Raw genomic sequence first — 14,836 nt, 5'->3', positions numbered from 1 at the left:
CCAGCAAAAGATGGGACAATTTAAGCTTCAGAAAGGATAATAATTGCAATTGATTAAAACCCATCAATCAATGAGTTAATAATGTTATTAAAAATGATTTTTAAAAAACTAATGGGTCATCTTGAGAGAATGATATGAAACCAATTCATTATCTTAAATGAATCATTTATTCATCCTTCCCAGATAAACTGTACCCTGGGTAATCAAATAGTAATGAGGCTATGTGTCTCTTTATAAAGGTACTCCATCTAAAAAATGAAAAAGAAATTAAAGAATTAGAATATCACCATTTTGTAATCCTCAATGAATGAATAAATTTAGGCATTAAGCATTAATGTAACATCACAAAGAAAGAGACGGCGAGACATTATGTGCCTCCTGATGAAAGAGAGCAGCGCTGTGATCTTGCCAAAGACACTGAACTCAGATCTGACCAAACCTCTGGATCTGCTGCCCATTTGCAGGAAATGCAAAAGACCAGAGCCATGTGTTAAATGGTACCACAAATATGCAACAGCAAATATCCACAGCGTGAGAAACTATAGGCCAAATAGTCCGGTTCTTCCACAGATTAAATGAAACGGGAAAAAAGGCATGGTGAAGGATTCTGTGTATTAAAAGAGACTTAAAAGATGTCTGATAATTTTTTAATGAGCAAGACTAAAGTATAGTTTCTAGAGATGGACATTTGGGTGATAAAACTACAAAGTAGCATAAGGAAGCAATCACTCTAAAAGTCAAGATAGGGACTTCTGCTTCCCATCAAGATGGAGTCACAGGGACCAGATTTACCCTCCTGCCTGAAATAACTAAAACATGAGACAACATGTAGTGGGGGGAACCTGGTTTTAGACATCGGCTATCTGGCTGCACGACAGTGATCCCTGAGAGAGGGGAAAAAATGAGATGGGCTTTATCATTGCCCCAGCATCCTGCCTGGAGAAATCATCAAGTCCAGAATGCAGAGAGGAGGAGCCCCCCCTCAGTCTTCCTGAGTTGAACAGACCAAGCTAGGAGTTCAAGAAGGCCACGTGGCAAAGTACAGGGGAGGAGAGGAGCACAAAAAGAGAGCTCCAGAAGTCTGCAGAGGAAACCCTTAAGTGCTGATCAGCACACAGACATGGGAAGCTACCCAAATCTGGTGAAAAGAACCACTCAAAAGGAGCAAGGCGGACAATTTCTGGAGCTGACATAAAACCAGGACAAGTCCATGGTCTCACCAACCAGGGTGGGAAAACCCTGTAACTCATGAGGCGTTAAGTAGCGCCCGAAAATCAGCCCTAAAACCAAAAGCTGCTCTGATCCCACCTGACAAAGCTGGAAAGCAAGCCTCAAAGTGATCAAACTGTTTCCAAGTCACCTCCCTGAATCCCACAAATGAACTCAAGAATATTTGCAGGAATGCAAACTATCCAGCGCCCTACATGTTAAACTATTTGGAGCCACTATCTGCAGCCAATAAAAAAAAAAAAATTATCAGGCATGAAAAGGGACAGGAAAATGTGACCCATAATAAGGAGATGCCACAATGATACAAGGAGAATTCGTAGATGAGAACCTAAAACAAATCTAATTACAGCCCTTGTGTTCAATAAAGTAGCATAAAGACCAAAACGAACTTCCAGAGATGAAAACTGCAAGATTGGAAATTTTTAAAACACACGGGGCAGGAGGAACAGCAGAGTAGACATTGCAGGAAAAAACGAGCTTCAAGACATAGCAATAGAAATTATCCAAAATGAAACACATAGAGAAAAGACTGAACCCCCTCCGCCAGAGCATCAGTGAGCAGTGGGATAACTTCTTGCAGCATAAAATATGCCATTGAAGCCCCCTAAAGGTGGGGGGCGGGGGAGGGAGCAAAAGCTAATTGAAGAAATATGGCTGAAGTTTTTCTGAATTTTATTAGAATTATTAAACCCATAGATCCAAGAAGTTCAATGAACCAAAACACAAGCAACAAGAAGAAAATTACAGAAGCATATCATAACCAAATTGCTTAAAACCAATGATAACGATAAAAATCTTACAAACAGCCAGAAGAGCGAGATAAGAACATGACCGATTTCTGAATGGAAACAATACCAGCCAGAGAAAAATGGAGAAACACTTTTAAAGTACTAAACAACACCAAACACCCATCATCCTCTAATATTACACCCAGAAAAACATGTCTTCCAAAAACCAAAGTGAAGCCAAGATTTTTTTCAAATATAAAGAAGCTAAAAGAATGCATTGGCTACAGACCTGCACTTGAGGAAATGTTAAAGGAAGGCCTGCAGGCGAGAGGACAATTACAACAGAGGGAAATCTGGATCGAGACAAAGGAATGAAGAGCACCAGAAATGGTAAATATCTGGGTAAATAGAAAAGTGTTGTGTTTTTTTTTCCTTTTTTAAATCTCTTTAAGAGATCACTGACAGTTTAGTGAGAAAATAGTAACAATATACTATGGGGCTTATAACATATGTAGAAGCTGTAAATGATAAAATGTCATGCGTGATAAAAACTAGAAGAGTAGGGGCGCCTGGGTGGCTCAGTCGTTAAGCGTCTGCCTTTGGCTCTGGTCATGATCCCAGGGTCCTGGGATCAAGCCCCGCATCGGGCTCCCTGCTCAGTGGGGAGCCTGCTTCTCCCTCTCCCTCTGCCCACCCCCTCCTCATGTTCTCTCTCTCTCTCAAATAAATAAATAAAAATCTTTAAAAAAAAAAAAAACTAGAAGAGTAGTTACTTTTGTAGCAAGTGAGGGGGTTGAGTTGGTGATGGGGTAGATCTAGCGACTCCTGGTGGTGTGGGCAGAGTTCTGTTTCTTTATATGATACTGGTTTCAAGAATGTTCACCTTGTGATACCTGATATTAAACTTATACATTTGTCTCATCTTCTATATATCCGTTTTATTTTATAATATAATGTGTTTTAAAACAATATAAATTTTTCATTTTTTTTAAATACTGATTTATTTATCTGAGAGAGAGAGAGAGAGCTCAGGGGTGGGGGGCAGCAGGAGTGAATCTCAAGCAGATTCCCCGCTGAAAGCGGAGCCCCATGCGGGACTCAGTCCCATGACCCTGAGATCATGACCTGAGCCGAAACCAAGAGTCGGACACTCAACCAACTGAGCCACCCAGCGCCCCTGAAGTAAATTTTTTATGAACGATACAGACATGCTTAGGAAAAAGACAGGAAGGATAAGAAATAAAGTGTCAGCAACGGTTATTTTATGAATGTTGAGATTAAAGATGTGACTACTTTTCTATTTTTTCCAAAATGCTGACAATAAACGTGATTTACTTTTGTAATCAGGAAAAAAAAATAAAGCCAATAAACACTTAGAATGGAAATACTTAATCCGCAAATTGTGTATATTGTCCTTAGGACAAAGATTCATACCTTGGGACTCACTTCACTATCTTGGCTTCTTTGTTTTGATTACATCAGCCCTACCCATTCCGATCCAGACGCGCTGCTGTGTGTGCTAGCAATCAGATTCTAGTAAAGGGTAGGCTTTCAAAAACTTTCAGGGACAGAACTGAATTAAAGATAGTTAAAATCACATGTTTACGGATCTGTTATTCTAACTAATAATAATATTTGGCCAAGAGACGAAGGATGAGGACCAGTTATTCCGAAAGCAGAGCTGACCATCAGCTACCCGGGGGGGGTTCTCTGGAAGATGCTAGCGTTGTCCAGAAGATCTTGTGGTGGCTTGGTGAACAGGAGACTGCATATTGCATTTACAAATTCTGTGGAAAGATTCTGCGTTTTCGGCATTTCAAGCAGAAATACAGAGTGCCTCTAAATTTCGTCTGACAGAAACATTATGCCTGAATTAGCTGTACCCCAAAACAAGAACAAACCTAAAGGAAGACTACCACAAACCTCTAACCTCAGCAAAACCCTGTATCCCGAGGGAAGAAAAAATCAGCAAGAGGAAAATACCAGGTTTGTCTAGAAATCTGAGGACCTGATAAAGGCACAGCCTACCATAAACTTAATTGCTCACAGAGCAAGCAGGAAAGTGAAAAATATACCATGAACATCTGTTGTTTGTGAATGAGTGGGGTTGAGTCAAGTAAGATTAGCCACATAAAATATCAGCCTCATAGCATTTCCCAGGGAAACACCTCACGCATTCAAAAGATCAGCAAAGGGACTACAGCGCACTTTGTTTTTAAAGAATGCCCAGTTTGATTATTGATTAAAAAAAAAAAAAAGATGTTCACAAATGTGAAAAGAACATGGGATGTCATGTTCTCACTACGTGTAACACGGGGCTTGTTTCATGATGATGGAATTCAAAAATTGAGATTTTTTTAAAAATTCAATTAGCCAACATATAGTACATCATTTGTTTTTTTTTTTTTTTTTTTTTTTTTAAAGATTTTATTTATTTGACAGAGAGAGACACAGTGAGAGAGGGAACACAAGCAGGGGGAGTGGGAGAAGGAGAAGCAGGCTTCCCGCGGAGCAGGGAGCCCGATGCGGGGCTCGATCCCAGGACGCTGGGATCATGACCTGAGCCGAAGGCAGACGCTTAACGACTGAGCCACCCAGGCGCCCCTCATTTGTTTTTTTGATGTAGAAAAATTGGGATTTTATTTAACGTTGGACAATATAATAAAATTTTAAATAGTTCCAAAAGAGGCATTGAGGGCTATTCTTTCAATTGAATCATTAATACCCTTAAGCCTTTGAAGGGTATGTAGGTATGAGCTAAGGTGATCCGAACACTCGTTCTGCTTGCAAAGTAGAAACATTGGCGTGTGAGGATTAGTCTACAGAATTTACTCTAAGAAAAAAAACCTGAGAGCGTCTGGTGCCTGAACGTTTGCGTCTTTGGGTTATGTACTATAATGTCCTCAACGTGTCATTACAAATGACTCTGTGGGTTACCAGAGCAAACATACACATCACTCCATAGTCGTGCTTGCAGTCCTCTGAGCCAAGTCAAAAATGCACAATGGAGAACTCGAGTCATTTCCTAGACAGAGGACCACTAGCAATAACCCTTAATAACCCAGGGTCCCCAGTGGCACATTTAAAGCAGGATTCCTAGAGCCTGCATTTCAGCAGCCACCATGGAAAGAAATAAACATTTTGGAACAGAGCTGGAAACCCTGCTGTTCGGAACTGGCTGGTTCTGCGCCAATGGTTTCTCATCTCAACGAGCTGCAGCTGTCAAAGCCACTCTGCGGGGACGTCTTTTTGAAAGTTCTTAAAGATCTTAATTGTGACCGTCCCCTCCGGCTCCAAATAAGATTCTTCTCGCTCACTTGTCAGATTATTTGGGAGCACTCAATTTCACGATCATCAAACAGAACGGAGTGGAGAATAGCCCCCATCTAATGAGCTGGATGAAAGGAATCACCAGAGAGAGGGCCAGCGTGCTGTGCTGGGAAAGAGAACCCGTCCTCCCGACAAAACGGGGCTCAAAGGACAGGGTGCTGCGACCTTGTGTGGGTGAGATCACATCTCCAGGAAAACGGGCGAGGTCGCGTCTATCAGTCATACGTCTGTGACCATACCATAAGATTCTCAGTGGATCTACTCAGCCTGCCTCTTTGAAAAATATCTTTTTATGAAAATAAGCACGAGTCAATAAAGAGATTGGGCCGTTTTCACACCTCCGCATAAAACCCAACTGCAAAAATGCTTATGTGGAATTATTTTGAGTCTACTCCAGCCTTTGGCGTGGTAATATGATATTCTGCACGTAGTATACACACACGCATTTGTACACACACATACGGAGACGGCTGGTGAGATTCAGTGGGGCATTAGGTGCAGTGGAAAGAACCTTGGACTCTCTATCAGAAAGCCCCAGTTCTGACGCCTGCTGGGCCACTGGCTGGCTGGGTGACTTGGGATCCACAAGACAAGATTAGAAGACAAATTATCTCTGAGGCTGTGAACTAAGTGTGCCTCTTGCCAGAGACATTCCCAGAGAAGGCAAGGCTGGAAGACGAAAGGAAGAACGTGCCCCAGATAAATTGCAATGAGTCGTTGCAAAGGCTGTTCTTCTTTTATTCAGAATGCTTGTTTTAATGTACATCCTTGGTTTTTAAAAATGTAATAAGCTGTCCTGAGATATGGTGGGGGGAAAGAAAATTCTACTGTGCAAAGAGAAAGAGGATCCTGTGGGTACGTGGAGCCGGGGGGGCACCTGCTAGAGCATGCTGGGAAGGGCCCGGCTCTGCTCCAGAGATTCCCGGCCAGGCCATCCATTGTGCAGGCCCCTGTTGTCGGGGGGATATCCCCAAAGCATGGCGCTCAGACTGTCCATTCCTCTCTTCATAAGAAGCTCCAAGATCTCCCTGCTTAACACAGAAAGACCAAGCCCTCACCCTGGCGTCCAAGGCTCCCTGCATTAACGCCTCCACCCACCCGCTAGGACTCTGGCCACGCCCCGCCTGGCCCACCTCCACCCTGCCTCTGATCCTCCGCCCCTCAGCTCCGCCCCCACGCACACACCCCACACCACCTTCCTCACTCAGCTCGGATGCCATTTTCATTAAATTCTTTACCAAAGGGGTTGGAGGAAAGGGGAAGGGAGGGAGATGAGAGCCACAGAGAGATGGGCCAGCACTGGATGGCTTTAGCAAGGCAAAGGCAAGCGTATGCAGGGCTTGAGTCTGAAAACCCGCATTGTTAAAATTCTTGAACAGTGGCACAGACAGCCTAATAAAGCGGTGAAAGTTCTGCCACTGAGGTGTTAGAACAGAGGCTGAGTGACCATTCCCAGGCTGTCACATAGAGAATTCCCATGCTGGGCGGGGGGTTAGAGTGGATGACCCCATGTCCCCTTCCATGATCCTAAACCGTGTTGTGGCCATGGGTTCAAAACCGTTAAGTTTCAAGTTAGAGACAAGTTTTGCTTAAGGTCCGTTTGAGGTTTTCTAATCTCACCTACTTGGTTTTAATTTTTCTTTTAAAAAATCAGACCCGGAGGCGCGCCTGGCTGGCTCATTTGGCAGAGCACATGACTCTTGTTCTCCGCGTTGTGAGTTCAAGCCCCGAGTTGGGTATAGAGCTTACTTTTTAAAAAATCAGATAATCGGGTGCCTGAGTGGCTCTGGTTAAGCGTCTGCCTTTGGCTCAGGTCATGATCCCAGGGTCCTGGGATCGAGTCCCCCTCGGGACTCCCTGCTCACTGGAGAGCCTGCTTCTCCCTCTCCCTCTGCCTGCCGCTCCCCCTGCTTATTCTCTCTCTCTCTCCCTCTCTCCCTCTCTCTCTGTCAGATGAATAAAGAAAATCTTTTTTAAAAATCAGATACAACACTTTATGAAAAAGTGGAAAGGAATGAAGAAAATAGCAAAAAGCAAAGACCTCAGAGTCCGCGTAGGGATAGGTATAAACCCTTGCAGTAGGCAAGTTGCGGTACCACCAACCTCTCATTGTCCTCGTCTGTGAAGTGGGCTGGTAATGGAACTGTCCTGAGTGGTTATTATGAGTATATGAGCTGGTGCCTATAAATCAGTGAGTAGTACATGGCACATCGTAAGCATGCAATCGGGTTTATTAATATTAACCTCATTACCATTATTGAAGTGCTTTGCAGTCCCAAGCACGAGGAAAGTGTTCAATAAATAAAAGCTACTGATATTATAATACATTAAGCTTATATATTAAGTAACATTCATTTTAAAAGATTCATTTTAGATTCCCTTTAGAGCAAATCTTTAAAGACATAATTCCAAAAGCAGAATTTGGTAACCACCCCCCAGCCCCGTTCTTAACTGCAATTATCATTTTATATATGAGGAAACTAAGACTCAAAGAGATTCCATCACTTGCCCAAAATCACACAGTGGAGGAGCTGGGACTGGGCCACACCTTTCATCTCCAAGCTCATTTTCCTTCCATGAATGATATGGACGCAAATAAAACAAGTTGGAAGTGTGGTGGGGTGCCAACAGTTCATCTCCTCACCCAACGGAGAAGTGTGTTTCTTCCTCCACCTGCCGACCATCCCTGAGCCATTTATTCCCCTTATGTGAAAAAGAAAAAAATCTCTTCTGCATGTACTGAAGGATCTCCTCCAGTTAAATATGGCAATCCGAATACAGGCAGTGGATTAGCCAGGATGCATTAGTAGATGAACATTTGCAATCGGTTTTGCTGATTGCAAACACTAACTTTGAACCCCTGTTATGAGAAATGTTATCACCCCTAAGATAGAATTCCATTCTTCTCATTGGGAGACCTGTGTTACAAAAAAAAAAATTGTATTCTACTGTTATTATAGTCAACATTTTATCAATAAAAATGTTATGGAAATTTCTTTTCTCTCTTGTTATATGGGTACCTACATGTTAACCTCCGTTTTGCCTCATGATGAAGAAGCCTAAAATATTTACTATCGGGCTTATGGAATAGGTTTGTCCACCTCTACTAAAAAGGGAGGAATGCAGTTTTCTCATAACAATGGAACCAGAGCTCAGCTGGTGAGGACAGGAGCCTGGGACGATGTGGGAAAACTGAGTCAGCATTAGCTAACTTCTGTGGCGGGAATCCCTTTGAGAACCTGCCAACAACATAAGATGGATCTTCTCAACAGAAATGCACATTGACACAAAACATTCCAGAACCCCAGTTTCTTCCAAGAGCCCTAACTGCTCCCAGTGGACCTCCAAGTGTCCAAGAACCTAAGCTAAGAGTTTCAAAGGGGAGGGAAGGAAGAAAGAGAGGGAAGGAGGGAGAAAGAAAGAAAGAAATTGAGGTGGAAACCTCTATGAATAGCAAAGGTGTGAGTGACTGAGTCTCCTTTAGCGTGAACTCCCTCCCCTCTTGCCTTGAGTACTCTTTCCCAGCACAAGTGAAACCGAAGGAATAATTAGGTGAGGCAGGAAGTGGTGTTGAGGCCCAGGAGTGGACACGGGATTTCCTCTATAAAGGGTAGGAGAGGGGCAGGCAAGCTCTGAAAACCAGAGCTGAGGAGGCCACAGTTCAACAGCTGTAGGAAGCCATGAGCTGCCCGCAGCCCCACTATCCCGCAGTCCTAGAGCGCCTTGGCTGTAGCAACCTCCTGCCCATGCAGCCCCCAGGGCAGTGCTATGCCCGGGCCACTACCCTTAGATTCCCCCAAGGACTGGGCTGAGGCCAGCCTCCCAATGGGAAGTTTGGCAGCCCAACCAGAGAGCGGCAGCCCTGAGTGAAGGCGACCCTGCCCCAGCTGCAGAGGTCCCAAGTAGAAACGCCCTTGGATGTGATCCCAACCAAAAACCACCTCATCATTTCTGATGTCCTTTGCAGTGTGGAGCTTGGAGGCAAACAGACTCAGTCTAACTATCCTGAGAGACCGGTCTACCTAATGGGGGTCCAAGGCAGTGCTCACTTGATCTCTAGCACCATTACTGGGAGGTATTTGTGGGAAATAAAGCTGAGTGGCATCTGGGCATCTCCGAGGATCCATCAGGAAGTAAAGGGATGGTCCTCTTATCTTCTTATCTTCAGAGGTGGGATTCTGGACTGTCAGCCTGAGAGACAAAACGCATTTGGGTGCCAGTTGCGTCCCTGAGCTTTGACTGATCCCATGTGAGGACTTTCCTAGGTCTGGAGAGCAACGTCTTTCCCTTTGCAGCGCTGACGGGAGATCCCAGATCTATACCTTCACCAGGGTCTTGTCTCTGAGCCTCTGTGTCCACTTTTCTGCCTGAGACCTCAGCAGAGAGCAGTGCATGTGCTAGGAGTCTGTCCCCTGAAGGACTGAATACTAAGACTCTTCCAAAGTCCAGGGAAGACAGATAAGACCTCTGTCCACAAACAGGGAGAAAAGTACATGCTCGGAAGGACACCAAAGGAACGTTACTTTGGCTGGCTGCCTGGGGGGTACAGGGGAATGGACCCTATGGATTGTCGACCTAGGTACTTTTTTATTTTATTCAAGTATTACCTATTTTTAAAATTTTTGAAACCTAAAAAATAAATAAAAAATAAGTAAAATAAAATAAAACATTTGGGGGGGAATCTGGTTTAGCTAATTTTAAGAATGCTTTGGAAGAATGCTTGTAGGAACTGGTGTCAATTTAAGAAAGGTGTCCAGAGACAAGGTAACCCCTAACCCTTGTTAACAGTTTTGCATTGATAATTTCAAGGTGATTTCTGTACCTACTGCCATTCCCTCAGTTATCAGATAGATGGCAAGCTTCCTGAGAAGAGAAGATGCCTCTTTGTACCTCTCGTGTGACCTGGCCCGGTTTCTTGCAGAGAGGGCCCATTAAAAAATATTAGGTTCCATTTGGGAATAAATATTAATAAATATTCACTTGAGTGTCACCTTTGTGTACAGGAGATGGGAGCAAGGGGTCTTCCCTCCTCTTCCATATCCCTCTCTCTCAGCCTAGAGTCCTTGTTCCTTTTAGTATTACTAGTGAGATCTAATTTCCAATAAGGGCCATCAGTGGTGCCTAGAGATCGAGTGGCCAGGGTCATTCAATAATGATTTGTCCCCTTGTCCTCCAAAAAGGAATCCAATGCTTGAGTGCAAGCCCATGTCCCTACCACCACCCATCAGAGCAGTGAGCTACCACGTGGCCAAAGCTCTCCGCGTACTTTTATTTGGATTTTTTTTTTCCCAGAAGACACATGTGTTTTTCATGCAATAATCTTAATAAATGCAACTGGGCTCCATTTCTTGGCTTCGAGGTAATGAAAATTAATTACCATACTTTACAAGTAATAGTTTCCACTCACAGCACTCCTGTAGAAGTAAATATATCATAAATAGTTACTATTATACCAATGGCTGGTGGATTGGGCAGCCTGTCGTCCATAAATCCTTTTTCAACAGACATGTTATTTCTTTTGGGGGAACAAACAGATTTGTTTTAGATCAGAGAGTCAACTGACAGATGGCCTTTGTAAAAACACACCATTTGTATAAATAAATTACAGTTTTACTATGGTATTCTGCTTTTGTGGATTTGGAAAATCTGTGCCCCCATTCTCTAGAATGGGTCTAAATTGTAAAGAGCAATTTTGTTTGGGCGTGAGTCCACATTGCATAGATCTCCCAACACAGATGTTAAGGTCCAATCTCTCTAGATGCATGCTGCCACTTCCCATCACAATCGTGGCAAAGAGCTCTGCCTGGAGGTAAGGGGATGGTCTCCCCGAGGAGCTCTGGCACCGAACACAGCGACATCCCAACTGGCACACTCCCCTTAGCTCCGGGTTCTGTTTCCATTAATGATGACACCCTGCGCCTTCTCTTCCTAACCACAACTTTGCATCATCAGGGCTGATAACATATTTCTCTTAAAAACCTGCAACACTTAATTTTCTTTTACAGGACAGTTCATCATCGGTTAAATGCTAAACATTTGGTAGAGTCCTTTAAAATCCAAATCACGGGGCGCCTGGGTGGCTCAGTTGGTTAAGCGACTGCCTTCGGCTCAGGTCATGATCCTGGAGTCCCGGGATCGAGTCCCGCATCGGGCTCCCTGCTCAGCAGGGAGTCTGCTTCTCCCTCTGACCCTCCCCCCTCTCATGCTCTCTCTCTATCTCATTCTCTCTCTCAAATAAATAAATAAAAATCTTTAAAAAAAATAAAATAAAATAAAATCCAAATCACCCTTAACTCTGAGCCTACTGCAGTAGCCGTCATGACCCATCTCATAACATAGCCACACGTAACACACACACCAAATGTTTACAAATTTATAGACAGATGTGTGTACATAGAGACTCATCTACACACACACACACACACACACACATACACACACACACACACTCACTCATATAAATCCCCTTCTCCCGGAACCAAATGGCCAGGGCTTAGCATCAAAAAGGACATATTTTGTTGCTGTTTTTAAAAACCTGGACTATTAAGATGTTCTTTTTGGGAGGAGACGAAGATGTTCATTTTAACCAGAACTACTAAGAATAGGCTTTGTTGGCATAATAAGTGCCTATGTGTTTCTTTAAAGACATCATTCCCTTTCATAAGTGATTAAGATCCTAAAGCCACCAGTTTTGATTAAGGAAATCAAATGTTTAATTAAATGTTAATCAAATGTTCACTATTCAAAATATAACACCGGGGAAGACTTTGCATATTTCTAGCTAATAAAAAATTTTAATTCAGATTGCCTAGTATTTTTCAGGTTCTAGGGTACATTTAAAAGCTGTGTTCGTTTCCTAGAATGGTGGGGTACTTTTTAGCCTGGTGCTTTGTCTGCACTCATAACCTCAGGCCTCCGAGTTGCTATTTCGAGTTATGCCAGTTGGTGCCTTGATGGAATTAATACAGCATCTAGAATTGCCTAACTTACATTCAAAGAAGAGCTTAAACCAATGATTTCCATCTGTTTTTATGCTACTCCCCGGGAATCTCAAGTTACTTCAAAGAGGATCAGAAATTCTCAAATGAAATTAATCTGGATATATAAATCTTATACACATAATACACATACACTCACGTAGGCCAGATATAAATATGTACCCACATGATACAGTCCTTCTGGAAGAGGCGAGGGTCAGGAAATTAATAGGGTAATTGCATACCAAGATCTCAGAAGGGTAAAATGATCACAAATTATAATAGGTGTCATGAACTAGATTAGAACAAATCATGGAAAATAAACATCCACTCAATTCACATAAATTGGGATCATGAGAAAATAAAACTGTTTGGGGGGCCAAAATCAATGAAGCTATCTTTAAAATAGATGATTTTGTGAACGAATGACTAGTAGACTCCACAGAATATGAATCTAGTTGCATGGCTGGTTCTTTTTTTTTCCCCCATCTCTAAATCATGTTACATGACTCCCTACGTGGAGAAGCAGTTCATCCTGCATCTCAATAAAATGTTTGCTAAACATCCTTTTCGCTGATGGAGTCAATTCACAATCAATCCATTTATTCATAATGTTATCCATACATACAGGTCGGAGTTTAAGAAAATGTTTTCAGTGCAGTGGTAATCAACTGAACCTCCTGAAATTAGGTTTTTCGCTGACTCCTCGAGGATATGTATTGGGAATGGTCAAGGGATTTCCATCCTGTAACCAATCACAAAAGTTCTTTGCCTAAAGTGAATGCACACACCCCTCGCACCAGATTAGCACAGGGATTAAGAACCTGATACTGCCACTTTCTAACTCCATAACTTCAGGCAAGTTTTGCATACACTCTCTGCCTCAGTTTCTCCATCCATACAGAGAAGGAAATAGTGCCCAACCCATAGAGTTGTGAGGATTAAATGAATTAGTAAGGGTGAAAGTATGGTGCACTCTGGACAAATTCATAAGTGTAAACTCTCGTTATTACTATTTATTATTCCCCTTGTCTGAGATTCCCTGAGCTAGAGGCCACTGCAGAACTTACAATTACTGATGAATTTCTAATAATGTTGACCATTTTAAATGTATTTTAACTACACAATATTATCTGGCTTAGGTTTTTGTTCATGTGTCAAATGTCCACTAATAAATATGTATAATTTAACTAGATCTGCATATTAGGTTGCTTATTTGTCCCCTATACATCCTCTGAAGTTTGGAGTTGGGGGAAACCGCTTTAGGCTGGGTATCCATAAGTGCACTGGAGTTTCACCCACGTGGCCTTGACTAAGTCACCTGACGCACCTGAATATCAAATTTCTTCTTATAACATAAAGGCAGGTGAACTCTATGATCTCTTCTATTCAAGGAACAAGAAGAGCCTTATGAAGCTGACACCCCCCTTGACTCCCTGAGTTGAGACTACATCATCTATTGGAAGAAAACAACCAGTAGGAAATGGGAGAATGCTGACCAGTAAATACTTAGACCAGCCTTTCTCAAGATAGCACATAACAAAATGCTAGGATGAAATGAGTTACATAAAATGCACATAAAAATGACCACATGTACCATTTTTATTGCGAAGTTACAGGGAGAATGTGAATCTAATATATATTGATGAATTATTCAACTATATCTCAGTCAGCCTGGCTGAGTGGGTCACAGGGTAGGAGTATTTTTCAAACACTCCCAGACAGCTCCTGAACCCTTTTGAATGTTGGCCTGGAAGTTATTTCTGACCAAGAATGGACACCAGAAATCTATATAAGAAGGGAGATAGGCACTTCCTCTAGAACGGGAAAGTCGAAATCATTTGAGATGCCCCAAGGGATCATTTGAAACCCTTTAAATATATGTCTCAGGAAAAGAGGACTTTATCCTGACTAGATTTCTGACCTGGAGAGTACCTTCAAAGACAAAGAACAGTGAGGTCATACACAGAGAGGGTAAAAGGGATAGGAAGAAGAGTGAAGGAAGTCTCCATAAACTGAGACCATTGTGTCCAGGAGAGTTTGAGAAGCCATATGAGCTTTAAACAAACGGAGATTTGTTTATACCTTTCTGATACATGCATGATCTTTTGGGAAGTCGATAGATTTCTCAGCAAAACACTTGTTCAAAATGCATATGGTCTAAAGCGCTATCTACTAATTCCATCAACAGCCCCCACGGACTAGTGTAAATCCAGAGAGCAGCTGGGCATTTGGGTTCTTTCCCACTCAGACAATTGGAGGCTCTCAGTCACCCCAATATTCCCCACTGCCTAAACATTTACAGGTTTATAGGGGCAAATGTACACAATATTACCAAATGGGAAAGGCTCTGAAAAGAAGGCTCTGAAAAGCACCCATTTGACCAATGCTGGAGAACTGTGTTTTCCTGTCGGTTTCTCTTTTTTAAAGAGGTCAAAATTTTGCCTCTCACAATCCTTTGACTCATCGGTGAGAAACCAGAGGAAGCATGGATGGCCCATAGCAAGTGAACATTTCTCCCAGCAATAAACACATTCCTTTGACTCACCCCCAGCCATGGAGCCCCGGGCT

This window comes from Halichoerus grypus, chromosome 7, assembly GCF_964656455.1.
Source record: "Halichoerus grypus chromosome 7, mHalGry1.hap1.1, whole genome shotgun sequence".
NCBI lineage: Eukaryota > Metazoa > Chordata > Mammalia > Carnivora > Phocidae > Halichoerus > Halichoerus grypus.
Note: the sequence above shows the minus strand (reverse complement) of the source record.